The sequence below is a fragment of the Dromaius novaehollandiae genome, chromosome 8 (genome assembly GCF_036370855.1).
Source record: "Dromaius novaehollandiae isolate bDroNov1 chromosome 8, bDroNov1.hap1, whole genome shotgun sequence".
NCBI classification, from domain to species: domain Eukaryota; kingdom Metazoa; phylum Chordata; class Aves; order Casuariiformes; family Dromaiidae; genus Dromaius; species Dromaius novaehollandiae.
In genome coordinates this window covers 970,218-983,208 of record NC_088105.1, presented here as the reverse complement: position 1 = coordinate 983,208, position 12,991 = coordinate 970,218, and positions in this window count along the sequence as shown.

The window sequence follows — 12,991 nt, the reverse complement described above, 5'->3', positions numbered from 1 at the left end:
GTCACGTGGGCGTGACGTGGGGGCTTCGATGTTGACGTGGGCGTGACCTGGGTGATTGGAACGTGACGTGGACGTGACGTGGGTGGTTTCAACGTGACGTGAGCGGCACGTGGGGTCCTCGAACGTGACTTGGGCGTCACGTGGGGTCTTCGAAAGTGACGTGGGCATGACGTGGGTGATTCGAAGGTGACGTGGGTGTGACGTGGGGGCTTCGAACGTGACGTGGGCGTGACGTCGGTACGTTGAATGTGACGTGGGTGTGACCTGGCGGCTTTGAACGTGATGTAAGAGCGACACGGGTGCTTCGAATGTGACGTGGGCGTGACGTGGGTGATTCGATCGTGACGTGGGCGTGACGTGTGTGGTTTCAACGTGACGTGGGTGCCACGTGGGGCATCGAACGTGACGTGGACGTGACGTCGGTAATTTCAATTTGAGGTTGGTGTGACCTGGGTCATTTGGACGTGACGTCGCTACTTTCAATATGAGGCTGGTGTGACCTGGGTCATTCGAACGTGACGTACGTGTGACGTTGTGGCCCCGAACGTCATGTGGGCGTAACGTGGGTGATTACAAGTGACCTGGGCGTGACGGGGTTTTCGATCGTGACGTGGACGTGACGTCGGTACTTTATATATGACGTGGGTGTGACCTGGCTCATTTGAACGTGACGTGGCTGTGACGTCGGTACTTTGAATGTGACGTGGGTGTGACCTGGGTCATTGGAACGTGACGTGGGAGTGACGCGGAGGCATCGAACGTGACAAAAGGGTGACATGGGTGCTTAGAACGTGACATGGGCGTGACGTGGGCGATTCCAACGTGACGTGGGGCTTCGAACGTGACGTGGGCGTGATGTGGGTGATTCGAATGTCACTTGGGCGTGACGTGGGGGCTTCGATGTTGACGTGGGCGTGACCTGGGTGATTGGAACGTGACGTGGACGTGACGTGGGTGGTTTCAACGTGACGTGAGCGTCACGTGGGGTCCTCGAACGTGACTTGGGCGTCACGTGGGGTCTTCGAAAGTGACGTGGGCATGACGTGGGTGATTCGAAGGTGACGTGGGTGTGACGTGGGGGCTTCAAACGTGACGCGGGTGTGACGTCGGTACTTTGAATGTGACGTGGGTGTGACCTGGGTCATTTGAACGTGACGGGGGAGTGACGTGGGGGCATCGAACGTGACATAAGGGTGACATGGGTGCTTAGAACGTGACATGGGCGTGATGTGGGTGATTCCAACGTGACGTGGGGCTTCGAACGTGACGTGGGCGTGAGGTGGGTGATTGGAACGTGACGTGGGCATGACGTCGGTACTTTGAAAGTGACGTGGGTGTGACCTGGGGGCTTCGAACGTGACGTAAGGGCAACATGGGTGCTTAGAACGTGACGTGGGCGTGACGTGGGTGATTCCAACGTGACGTGGGCATGACGTCGGTACTTTGAAAGTGACGTGGGTGTGACCTGGGGGCTTCGAACGTGACGTGGGAGTGACGTGGGGGCTTCAAACGTGACGTAAGGGTGACATGGGTGCTTAGAACGTGACGTGGGAGTGACGTGGGTGATTTGAAAGTGACGTGGGGTTCGAACGTGACGTGGGCGTGACGTGAGTGATTGGAACGTGACGTGGACGTGACGTGCGTGATTCGAAAGTGCTGTCGGTGTGACGTGGGTGTTTCGAACGTGACGTGGGCGTGACGTGTGTGGTTTCAACGTGACGTGGGTGTCACGCGGGGCATCGAACGTGACGTGGGTGTGAGGTGTGTGGTTTCAACGTGACGTGGGCGTCACGGGTGGGCTTCGAACGTGACGTGGGCATGACGTGGGTGATTCGAAGGTGACGTGGGCGTGACGTGGGGGCATGGAACGGAACGTGGGTGTGAGGTGGGTGATTCCAACGTGACGTGGGCGTGACGTGGGTCATTCGAACGTGACGTGGGTGTGACGTCGGGGCTTCGAACGTGACGCGGGTGTGACGTCGGTACTTTGAATGTGACGTGGGTGTGACCTGGGTCATTTGAACGTGACGGTGGAGTGACGTGGGGGCATCGAACGTGACGTAAGGGTGACATGGGTGCTTAGAACGTGACGTGGGCGTGATGCGGGTGATTCCAACGTGACGTGGGGCTTCGAACATGACGTGGGCGTGACGTGGGTGCTTCGGACGTGACGTGGGCATGACGTGGGGGCTTTGAAAATGATGTGGGTGTGAGGTGGGGGCATCGAACGTGACGTGGGCGTGACGTGGGAGTTTCGAACGTGACGTGGACGTGACGTGGTACTTTACATTTGACGTGGGTGTGACCTGGGTCAATCGAACGTGACGTGGGTGTGACGTGGGGGCTTCGAACGTGACGTGGGTGTGACGTGGGTGTTTCGAACCTGACGTTGGTATTTCGAACGTGACGTGGGTGTGACGTGGGTGCATCGGACGTGACGTGGGCCTCACGTGGGGGCTACGAACATTACGCGGGTGTGACGTGGATGCTTCGAATGCGATGTTGGTGTTTCGAACGTGACATGGGTGTGACGTGGGTGCTTGGAACGTGACGTGGGCATCACGTGGGGGCTTCGAACATGACGGGGGTGTGACGTGGGGGCATCGATTGTGACATGGACGTGACGTCGGTACTTTATACCTGATGGGGGTGTGACGTGGGTCATTCGAATGTGACGTGGGTGTGACGTGGGGGCTTCGAACGTGACGTGGGCATGACGTGGGTGATTCGAACGTGACGTGGGCGTGACGTGGGGGCAACGAACGTAACGTGGGCGTGACGTGGGGGTTCGAACGTGACCTGGGTGTGATGTGGGTGTTTCGAACGTGACGTGGGCGTGACGTCAGTACTTTGAATGTGACGTGGGTGTGACGTGGGTCATTCGAACGTGATGTACGTGTGACGTGTGGGCTTCGAACGTGACGTGGGTGTTTCAAAACTAACGTGGGTGTGACGTAGGGGTATCGAACGTGACGTAGGTGTTTCCAAACTGACGTGGGTGTGACGTCGGTATGTTGAATGTGACGTGGGTGTGACGTGCATGGTTCGATCGTGAGGTGGGTGTTTTAAATGTGAGCTGGGCGTGACGTGGGTCATTCGAACCTGACGTAGGTGTGACGTGGGTGTTTCGGACGTGACGTGGGCGTGACGTGGATGCTTCGAATGTGATGTTGGTGTTTCGAACGTGACATGGGTGTGACATGGGTGCTTCGAATGTGACGTGGGCGTAACGTGGGGGCTTCAAAACTGACGTGGGTGTGACGTGCGGGCTTCGAAAGTGACGTGGGTGTGACGTGGGTCATTTGAACGTGACGTGGGCGTGACGTGGGTGATTCGAATGTGACGTGGGCGTGACGTGGGGGCTTCGAACGTCACGTGAGCGTCACGTGGGGGCATCGAGTTTGACATGGGCGTGACCTGGGTGATTGGAACGTGACGTGGGCGTGACGTGGGTGATTCCAACGTGACGTGGGGCTTCGAACATGACGTGGGCGTGACGTGGGGGCTTCGAAAGTGACGTGGGCATGACGTGGGTGATTCGAAGGTGACATGGGTGTGACGTGGGGGCTTCGAACGTGACGTGGGTGTGACGTGGGGGCTTCGAACGTGACGTGGGCGTGACGTCGGTGCTTTGAATGTGACGTGGGTGTGACCTGGGTCATTGGAACGTGACGTGGGAGTGACGCGGGTGATTCCAACGTGACGTGGGGCTTCGAATGTGACGTGGCCGTGACGTGGGTGATTGGATCGTGACGTGGGGCTTCGAATGTGACGTGGGCGTGACGTGTGGGCTTCGAACGTGACGTGGGTTTTTCAAAACCAACGTGGGTGTGACGTGGGGTATCGAACGTGACGTAGGTGTTTCCAAACTGACGTGGGTGTGACGTCAGTACGTTGAATGTGACGTGGGTGTGACGTGCATGATTCGATCGTGAGGTGGGTGTTTTAAATCTGAGCTGGCCGTATCGTGGGTCATTCGAACGTGACATAGGTGTGACGTGGGGGCATCGAACGTGACCTGGGCGTGACGTGGATGTTTCGAATGTGACGTTGGTGTTTCGAACGTGACATGCGTGTGACGTGGGTGCTTTGAATGTGACGTGGGCGTAACGTGGGGGCTTCGAACGTGACGTGGGTGTGACGTCGGTACTTTGAATGTGCCGTGGGTGTGACGTGCATGACTCGAACGTGACGTGGGCGTGACGTGGGGTCTTCGAAGTTGACGTGGGCCAGACCTGGGTGATGCGAACGTGACGTGGGTGTGACGTGGGGGCATCGAACGTGACGTGGGCGTGACGTAGGGGCTTCAAAAGTGAGGTGGGCGTCATGTGGGGGCATCGAACGTGACGTAGGTGTGACGTGGGGGCTTCGAATGTGACGTTGGTGTTTCGAACGTGACATGGGTGTGACATGGGTGCTTCGAATATGACATGGGCGTATCGTGGGTGCTTCGAACGTGACGGGGGTGTGACGTCGGCACTTTGAATGTGCCGTGGGTGTGACGTGCATGACTCGAACGTGACGTGGGCGTGACGTGGGGGCTTCGAAGTTGACGTGGGCCAGACCTGGGTGATGCGAACGTGACGTGGGTGTGACGTGGGGGCATCGAACGTGACGTGGGCGTGACGTAGGGGCTTCAAAAGTGACGTGGGCGTCACGTGGGGGCATCGAACGTGACGTAGGTGTGACGTGGGGGCTTCGAATGTGACGTTGGTGTTTCGAACGTGACATGGGTGTGACATGGGTGCTTCGAATATGACATGGGCGTATAGTGGGGGCTTCGAACGGGACGTGGGTGTGACGTGGCCGAATCGATCGGGACGTGGGTGTGACGTGTGGGCTTCGAACGTGACGTGGGTGTGAGGTGGGTGTTTCGAACGTGACGTGGGCGTGATGTCGGTGCTTTGAATGTGACGTGGGTGTGACGTGCATGACTCGAACGTGACGTGGGCGTGACGTGGGGGCTTCGAACGTGACGTGGGCGTGACGTGGGGGCATCGAACGTGTCGTGGGCATGACGTGGGAGCTTCGAAAGTGACGTGGGCGTCACGTGGGTGATTCGAAGGTGACGTGGGCGTGACTTCGGTACTTTGAATGTGACGTGGGTGTGACCTGGGTCATTGGAACGTGACGTGGGAGTGACGTGGGGGCTTCAAACGTGACAAAAGGGTGACATGGGTGCTTAGAACGTGACGTGGGCGTGACGTGGGCGATTCCAACGTGACGTGGGGCTTCGAACGTGTCGTGGGCGGGAGGTGGGTGATTCGAATGTCACTTCGGCGTGACGTGGGGGCTTCGAACGTCACGTGGGCGTGACGTGGGGGCTTCGATGTTGACGTGGGCGTGACCTGAGTGATTGGAACGTGACGTGGACGTGACGTGGGTGGTTTCAACGTGACGTGAGCGTCACGTGGGGTCCTCGAACGTGACTTGGGCGTCACGTGGGGTCTTCGAAAGTGACGTGGGCATGACGTGGGTGATTCGAAGGTGACGTGGGTGTGACGTGGGGGCTTCGAACGTGACGTGGGCGTGACGTCGGAACTTTGAATGTGACGTGGGTGTGACCTGGGTCAATCGAACGTGACGTGGGAGTGACGTGGGGGCATCGAACGTGACAAAAGGGTGACATGGGTGCTTAGAACGTGACGTGGGCGTGATGTGGGTGATTCCAACGTGACGTGGGGCTTCGAATGTGACGTGGGCGTGACGTCGGTACTTTGAAAGTGACGTGGGTGTGACCTGGGGGCTTCGAACGTGACGTAAGGGCGACATGGGTGCTTAGAACGTGACGTGGGCGTGACGTGGGTGATTCCAACGTGACGTGGGCTTCGAACGTGACGTGGGCGTGATGTGGGTGATTCGAACGTCACTTGGGCGTGACATGGGGGGCTTCGAACGTCACGTGGGCGTGACGTGGGGGCTTCGATGTTGACGTGGGCGTGACCTGGGTGATTGGAACGTGACGTGGACGTGACGTGGGTGGTTTCAACGTGACGTGAGCGTCACGTGGGGTCCTCGAACGTGACTTGGGCGTCACGTGGGGTCTTCGAAAGTGACGTGGGCATGACGTGGGTGATTCGAAGGTGACGTGGGTGTGACGTGCGGGCTTCGAACGTGACGTGGGTGTGACGTCGGAACTTTGAATGTGACGTGGGTGTGACCTGGGTCATTGGAACGTGACGTGGGAGTGACGTGGGGGCTTCGAACGTGACATAAGGGTGACATGGGTGCTTAGAACGTGACGTGGGCGTGATGCGGGTGATTCCAACGTGACGTGGGGCTTCGAATGTGACGTGGGCGTGACGTGGGTGATTGGAACGTGACGTGGGCGTGACGTCGGTACTTTGAAAGTGACGTGGGTGTGACCTGGGGGCTTCGAACGTCACATAAGTGTGACATGGGTGCTTAGAACGTGACGTGGGAGTGACGTGGGTGATTCCAACGTGACGTGGGGCTTCGAATGTGACGTGGGCGTGACGTCGGTACTTTGAAAGTGACGTGGGTGTGACCTGGGGGCTTCGAACGTGACGTAAGGGCGACATGGGTGCTTAGAACGTGACGTGGGCGTCACGTGGGTGATTCCAACGTGACGTGGGGCTTCGAACGTTACGTGGGCGTGACGTGCGTGATTCGAACGTGACGTGGGCGTGACGTCGGTACTTTGAATGTGACGTGGGTGTGACCTGGGTCATTGGAACGTGACGTGGGCGTGACGTGGGTACTTTACTTTTGACGTGGGTGTGACCTGGGTGATGCGAACGTGACGTGGGCGTCACGTGGGGCCTTCGAAAGTGACGTGGACGTCACGTGGGTGATTTGAAGGTGACGTGGGTGTGACGTGGGGGCTTCGAACGTGACCTGGGTGTGAGGTGGGTGTTTCGAACGTGACGTGGGCATGACGTCGGTACTTTGAATGTGACGTGGGTGTGACCTCGGTCATTGGAACGTGACGTGGGAGTGACGCGGGGGCTTTGAACGTGACAAAAGGGTGACATGGGTGCTTAGAACGTGACGTGGGCGTAACTTGAGCGATTCCAACGTGACGTGGGGCTTCGAACGTGACGTGGACGTGATGTGGGTGATTCGAATGTCACTTGGGCGTGACGTGGGGGCTTCGAACGTCACGTGGGCGTGACGTGGGGGCTTCGATGTTGACGTGGGCGTGACCTGGGTGATTGGAACGTGACGTGGACGTGACGTGGGTGGTTTCAACGTGACGTGAGCGGCACGTGGGGTCCTCGAACGTGACTTGGGCGTCACGTGGGGTCTTCGCAAGTGACGTGGGCATGACGTGTGTGATTCGAAGGTGACGTAGTTGTGACGTGGGGGCTTCGAACGTGACGTGGGCGTGACGTCGGTACTTTGAATGTGACGTGGGTGTGACCTGGGTCATTGGAACGTGACGTGGGAGTGACGTGGGTAATTGGAACGTGACGTGGGCGTGACGTCGGTACTTTGAAAGTGACGTGGGAGTGACGTGGGGGCTTCAAACGTGAAGTAAGGGTGACATGGGTGCTTAGAACGTGACGTGGGCGTGATGTGGGTGATTCCAACGTGACGTGGGGCTTCGAATGTGACGTGGGCGTGAGGTGGGTGATTGGAACGTGACGTGGGCGTGACGTCGGTACTTTGAATGTGACGTGGGTGTGACCTGGGTGATTGGAACGTGACGTGGGAGTGACGTGGGGGCTTCGAACGTGACGTAAGGGTGACATGGGTGCTTAGAACGTGACGTATATGTGACGTGGGTGATTCCAACGTGACGTGGGGCTTCGAATGTGACGTGGGCGTGAGGTGGGTGATTGGAACGTGACGTGGGCGTGACGTCGGTACTTTGAAAGTGACGTGGGTGTGACCTGGCGGCTTTGAACGTGACGTAAGGGCGACATAGGTGTTTCGAACGTGACGTGGGCGTGACGTGGGTGATTCCAACGTGACGTGGGGGCTTCGAACGTGACATGGGCGTGACGTGGGTGTTTCGAACGTGACGTGGGTGTGACGTGGGGGCTTCGAACGTGACGTGGGCATGAGGTGGGTGATTCGAAAGTGACGTGGGCGTCACGTGGGAGTTTCGATCATGACGTGGGCGTGACGTGTGTGGTTTCAACGTGACGTGGGTGTCACGTGGGGCATCGAACGTGACGTGGACGTGACGTCGGTACTTTCAATTTGAGGTTGGTGTGACCTGGGTCATTCGAACGTGACGTACATGTGACGTGGGTGATTCCAACGTGACGTGGGGCTTCGAACGTGACGTGGGAGTGACGTGGGTGATTCCAACGTGACGTGGGGCTTCGAACGTGACGTGGGCGTGACGTGGGTGATTCGAATGTGACGTGGGCGTGACGTGGGGTCTTCGAACGTGACGTGAGTGCCACGTGGGGGCATCGAATGTGACGTGGGCGTGACCTGGGTGATTGGAACGTGAAGTGGGTGTGACGTGGGGGCTTCGAACGTGATGTGGGTGTGACGTGGGTGTTTCGAACGTGACGTTGGTGTTTCGAACGTGACGTGGGTGTGACGTGGGTGCTTCGAACGTGACGTGGGCGTCAGGTGGGGGCTTCGAACATGACGTGGATGTGAGGTGGGTGCTTCGGACGTGACGTGGGCATGACGTGGGGGCCTCGAAAATGATGTGGGTGTGACGTGGGTGCATCGAACGTGACGTGGGCGTGACGTGGGGGCATCGAACGTGACGTGGGCGTGACCTGGGTGATTGGAACGTGAAGTGGGTGTGACGTGGGGGCTTCGAACGTGACGTGGGCGTGACGTGGGTGTTTCGAACGTGACGTTGGTGTTTCGAACGTGACGTGGGTGTGACGTGGGTGCTTCGAACGTGACGTGGGCGTCACGTGGGGGCTTCGAACATGACGTGGATGTGAGGTGGGTGCTTCGGACGTGACGTGGGCATGACGTGGGGGCTTCGAAAATGATGTGGGTGTGACGTGGGTGCATCGAACGTGACGTGGGCGTGACGTGGGAGTTTCGAACGTGACGTGGACGTGACGTGGTACTTTACATTTGACGTGGGTGTGACCTGGGTCAATCGAACGTGACGTGGGTGTGACGTGGGGGCTTCGAATGTGACGTGGGCGTGACGTGGGTGATTCGAATGTGACGTGGGCGTGACGTGGGGGCTTCGAACGTCACGTGGGCGTCACATGGGGGCATCGAACGTGACGTGGGCATGACGTCGGTGATTCGAACGTGACGTGGATGTGAGGAGGGTGCTTCGGACGTGACGTGGGCATAACGTGGGGGCTACGAACATGACGCGGGTGTGACGTGGATGCTTTGAATGCGACGTTGGTGTTTCGAACGTGACATGGGTGTGACGTGGGTGCTTGGAACGTGACGTGGGCGTCACGTGGGGGCTTCGAACATGACGTGGGTGTGACGTGGGGGCATCGATCGTGACGTGGACGTGACGTCGGTACTTTTTACCTGATGGGGGTGTGACGTGGGTCATTCGAACGTGACGTGGGTGTGACGTGGGGGCTTCGAACGTGACGTGGGTGTGACGTGGGTGATTCGAACGTGACGTGGGCGTGACGTGGGGGCATCGAACGTGACGTGGGTGTGACGTGGGGGCTTCGAACGTGACGTGGGCATGACGTCGGTGTTGCGAACGTGACGTGGCCGTGACGTCGGTACTTTGAATGTGACGTGGGTGTAACGTGGGTCATTCGAACGTGACATAGGTGTGACGTGGGGGCATCGAACGTGACAAAAGGGCGACATGGGTGCTTAGAACGTGACGTGGGCGTGATGTGGGTGATTCCAACGTGACGTGGGGCTTCGAATGTGACGTGGGCTTGACGTCGGTACTTTGAAAGTGACGTGGGTGTGACGTGGGGCTTCGAACGTGACGTAAGGGCGACATGGGTGCTTAGAACGTGACGTGGGCGTGACGTGGGTGATTCCAACGTGACGTGGGCGTGACATGGGGGGCTTCGAACGTCACGTGGGCGTGACGTGGGGGCTTCGATGTTGACGTGGGCGTGACCTGGGTGATTGGAACGTGACGTGGACGTGACGTGGGTGGTTTCAACGTGACGTGAGCGGCACGTGGGGTCCTGGAACGTGACTTGGGCGTCACGTGGGGTCTTCGAAAGTGACGTGGGCATGACGTGGGTGATTCGAAGGTGACGTGGGTGTGACGTGGGGGCTTCGAACGTGACGTGGGCGTGACGTCGGAACTTTGACTGTGACGTGGGTGTGACCTGGGTCATTGGAACGTGACGTGGGAGTGACGTGGGGGCTTCGAACGTGACATAAGGGTGACATGGGTGCTTAGAACGTGACGTGGGCGTGATGCGGGTGATTCCAACGTGACGTGGGGCTTCGAATGTGACGTGGGCATGAGGTGGGTGATTGGAACGTGACGTGGGCGTGACGTCGGTACTTTGAAAGTGACGTGGGTGTGACCTGGGGGCTTCGAACGTCACATAAGGGTGACATGGGTCCTTAGAACGTGACGTGGGAGTGACGTGGGTGATTCCAACGTGACGTGGGGCTTCGAATGTGACGTGGGCGTGACGTCGGTACTTTGAAAGTGACGTGGGTGTGACCTGGGGGCTTCGAACGTGACGTAAGGGCGACATGGGTGCTTAGAACGTGACGTGGGCGTGACGTGGGTGATTCCAACGTGACGTGGGGCTTCGAACGTGACGTGGGCGTGACGTGCGTGATTCGAACGTGACGTGGGCGTGACGTCGGTACTTTGAATGTGACGTGGGTGTGACCTGGGTCATTGGAACGTGACGTGGACGTGACGTGGGTACTTTACTTTTGACGTGGGCCAGACCTGGGGGATGCGAACGTGACGTGGGCGTCACGTGGGGCCTTCGAAAGTGACGTGGACGTCACGTGGGTGATTCGAAGGTGACGTGGGTGTGACGTGGGGGCTTCGAACGTGACGTGGGCGTGACGTCGGTACTTTGAATGTGACGTGGGTGTGACCTGGGTCATTGGAACGTGACGTGGGAGTGACGTGGGTAATTGGAACGTGACGTGGGCGTGATGTCGGTACTTTGAAAGTGACGTGGGAGTGACGTGGGGGCTTCAAACGTGAAGTAAGGGTGACATGGGTGCTTAGAACGTGACGTGGGCGTGATGTGGGTGATTCCAACGTGACGTGGGGCTTCGAATGTGACGTGGGCGTGAGGTGGGTGATTGGAACGTGACGTGGGCGTGACGTCGGTACTTTGAATGTGACGTGGGTGTGACCTGGGTCATTGGAACGTGACGTGGGAGTGACGTGGGGGCTTCGAACGTGACGTAAGGGTGACATGGGTGCTTAGAACGTGACGTGGGCGTGACGTGGCTGATTCCAACGTGACGTGGGGCTTCGAATGTGACGTGGGCGTGAGGTGGGTGATTGGAACGTGACGTGGGCGTGACGTCGGTACTTTGAAAGTGACGTGGGTGTGACCTGGCGGCTTTGAACGTGACGTAAGGGCGACATAGGTGTTTCGAACGTGACGTGGGCGTGACGTGGGTGATTCCAACGTGACGTGGGGGCTTCGAACGTGACATGGGCGTGACGTGGGTGTTTCGAACGTGACGTGGGTGTGACGTGGGGGCTTCGAACGTGACGTGGGCATGAGGTGGGTGATTCGAAAGTGACGTGGGCGTCACGTGGGAGTTTCGATCATGACGTGGGCGTGACGTGTGTGGTTTCAACGTGACGTCGGTGTCACGTGGGGCATCGAACGTGACGTGGACGTGACGTCGGTACTTTCAATTTGAGGTTGGTGTGACCTGGGTCATTCGAACGTGACGTACATGTGACGTGGGTGATTCGAACGTGACGTGGGGCTTCGAACGTGACGTGGGAGTGACGTGGGTGATTCCAACGTGATGTGGGGCTTCGAACGTGACGTGGGCGTGACGTGGGTGATTCGAATGTGACGTGGGCGTGACGTGGGGTCTTCGAACGTGACGTGAGTGCCACGTGGGGGCATCGAATGTGACGTGGGCGTGACCTGGGTGATTGGAACGTGAAGTGGGTGTGACGTGGGGGCTTCGAACGTGACGTGGGTGTGACGTGGGTGTTTCGAACGTGACGTTGGTGTTTCGAACGTGACGTGGGTGTGACGTGGGTGCTTCGAACGTGACGTGGGCGTCACGTGGGGGCTTCGAACATGACGTGGATGTGAGGTGGGTGCTTCGGACGTGACGTGGGCATGACGTGGGGGCTTCGAAAATGATGTGGGTGTGACGTGGGTGCATCGAACGTGACGTGGGCGTGACGTGGGGGCATCGAACGTGACGTGGGCGTGACCTGGGTGATTGGAACGTGAAGTGGGTGTGACGTGGGGGCTTCGAACGTGACGTGGGTGTGACGTGGGTGTTTCGAACGTGACGTTGGTGTTTCGAACGTGACGTGGGTGTGACGTGGGTGCTTCGAACGTGACGTGGGCGTCACGTGGGGGCTTCGAACATGACGTGGATGTGAGGTGGGTGCTTCGGACGTGACGTGGGCATGACGTGGGGGCTTCGAAAATGATGTGGGTGTGACCTGGGTGCATCGAACGTGACGTGGGCGTGACGTGGGAGTTTCGAACGTGACGTGGACGTGACTTGGTACTTTACATTTGACGTATGTGTGACCTGGGTCAATCGAACGTGACGTGGGTGTGACGTGGGGGCTTCGAATGTGACGTGGGCGTGACGTGGGTGATTCGAATGTGACGTGGGCGTGACGTGGGGGCTTCGAACGTCACGTGGGCGTCACATGGGGGCATCGAACGTGACGTGGGCATGACGTCGGTGATTCGAACGTGACGTGGATGTGAGGAGGGTGCTTCGGACGTGACGTGGGCATAACGTGGGGGCTACGAACATTACGCGGGTGTGACGTGGATGCTTTGAATGCGACGTTGGTGTTTCGAACGTGACATGGGTGTGACGTGGGTGCTTGGAACGTGATGTGGGCGTCACGTGGGGGCTTCGAACATGACGTGGGTGTGACGTGGGGGCATCGATC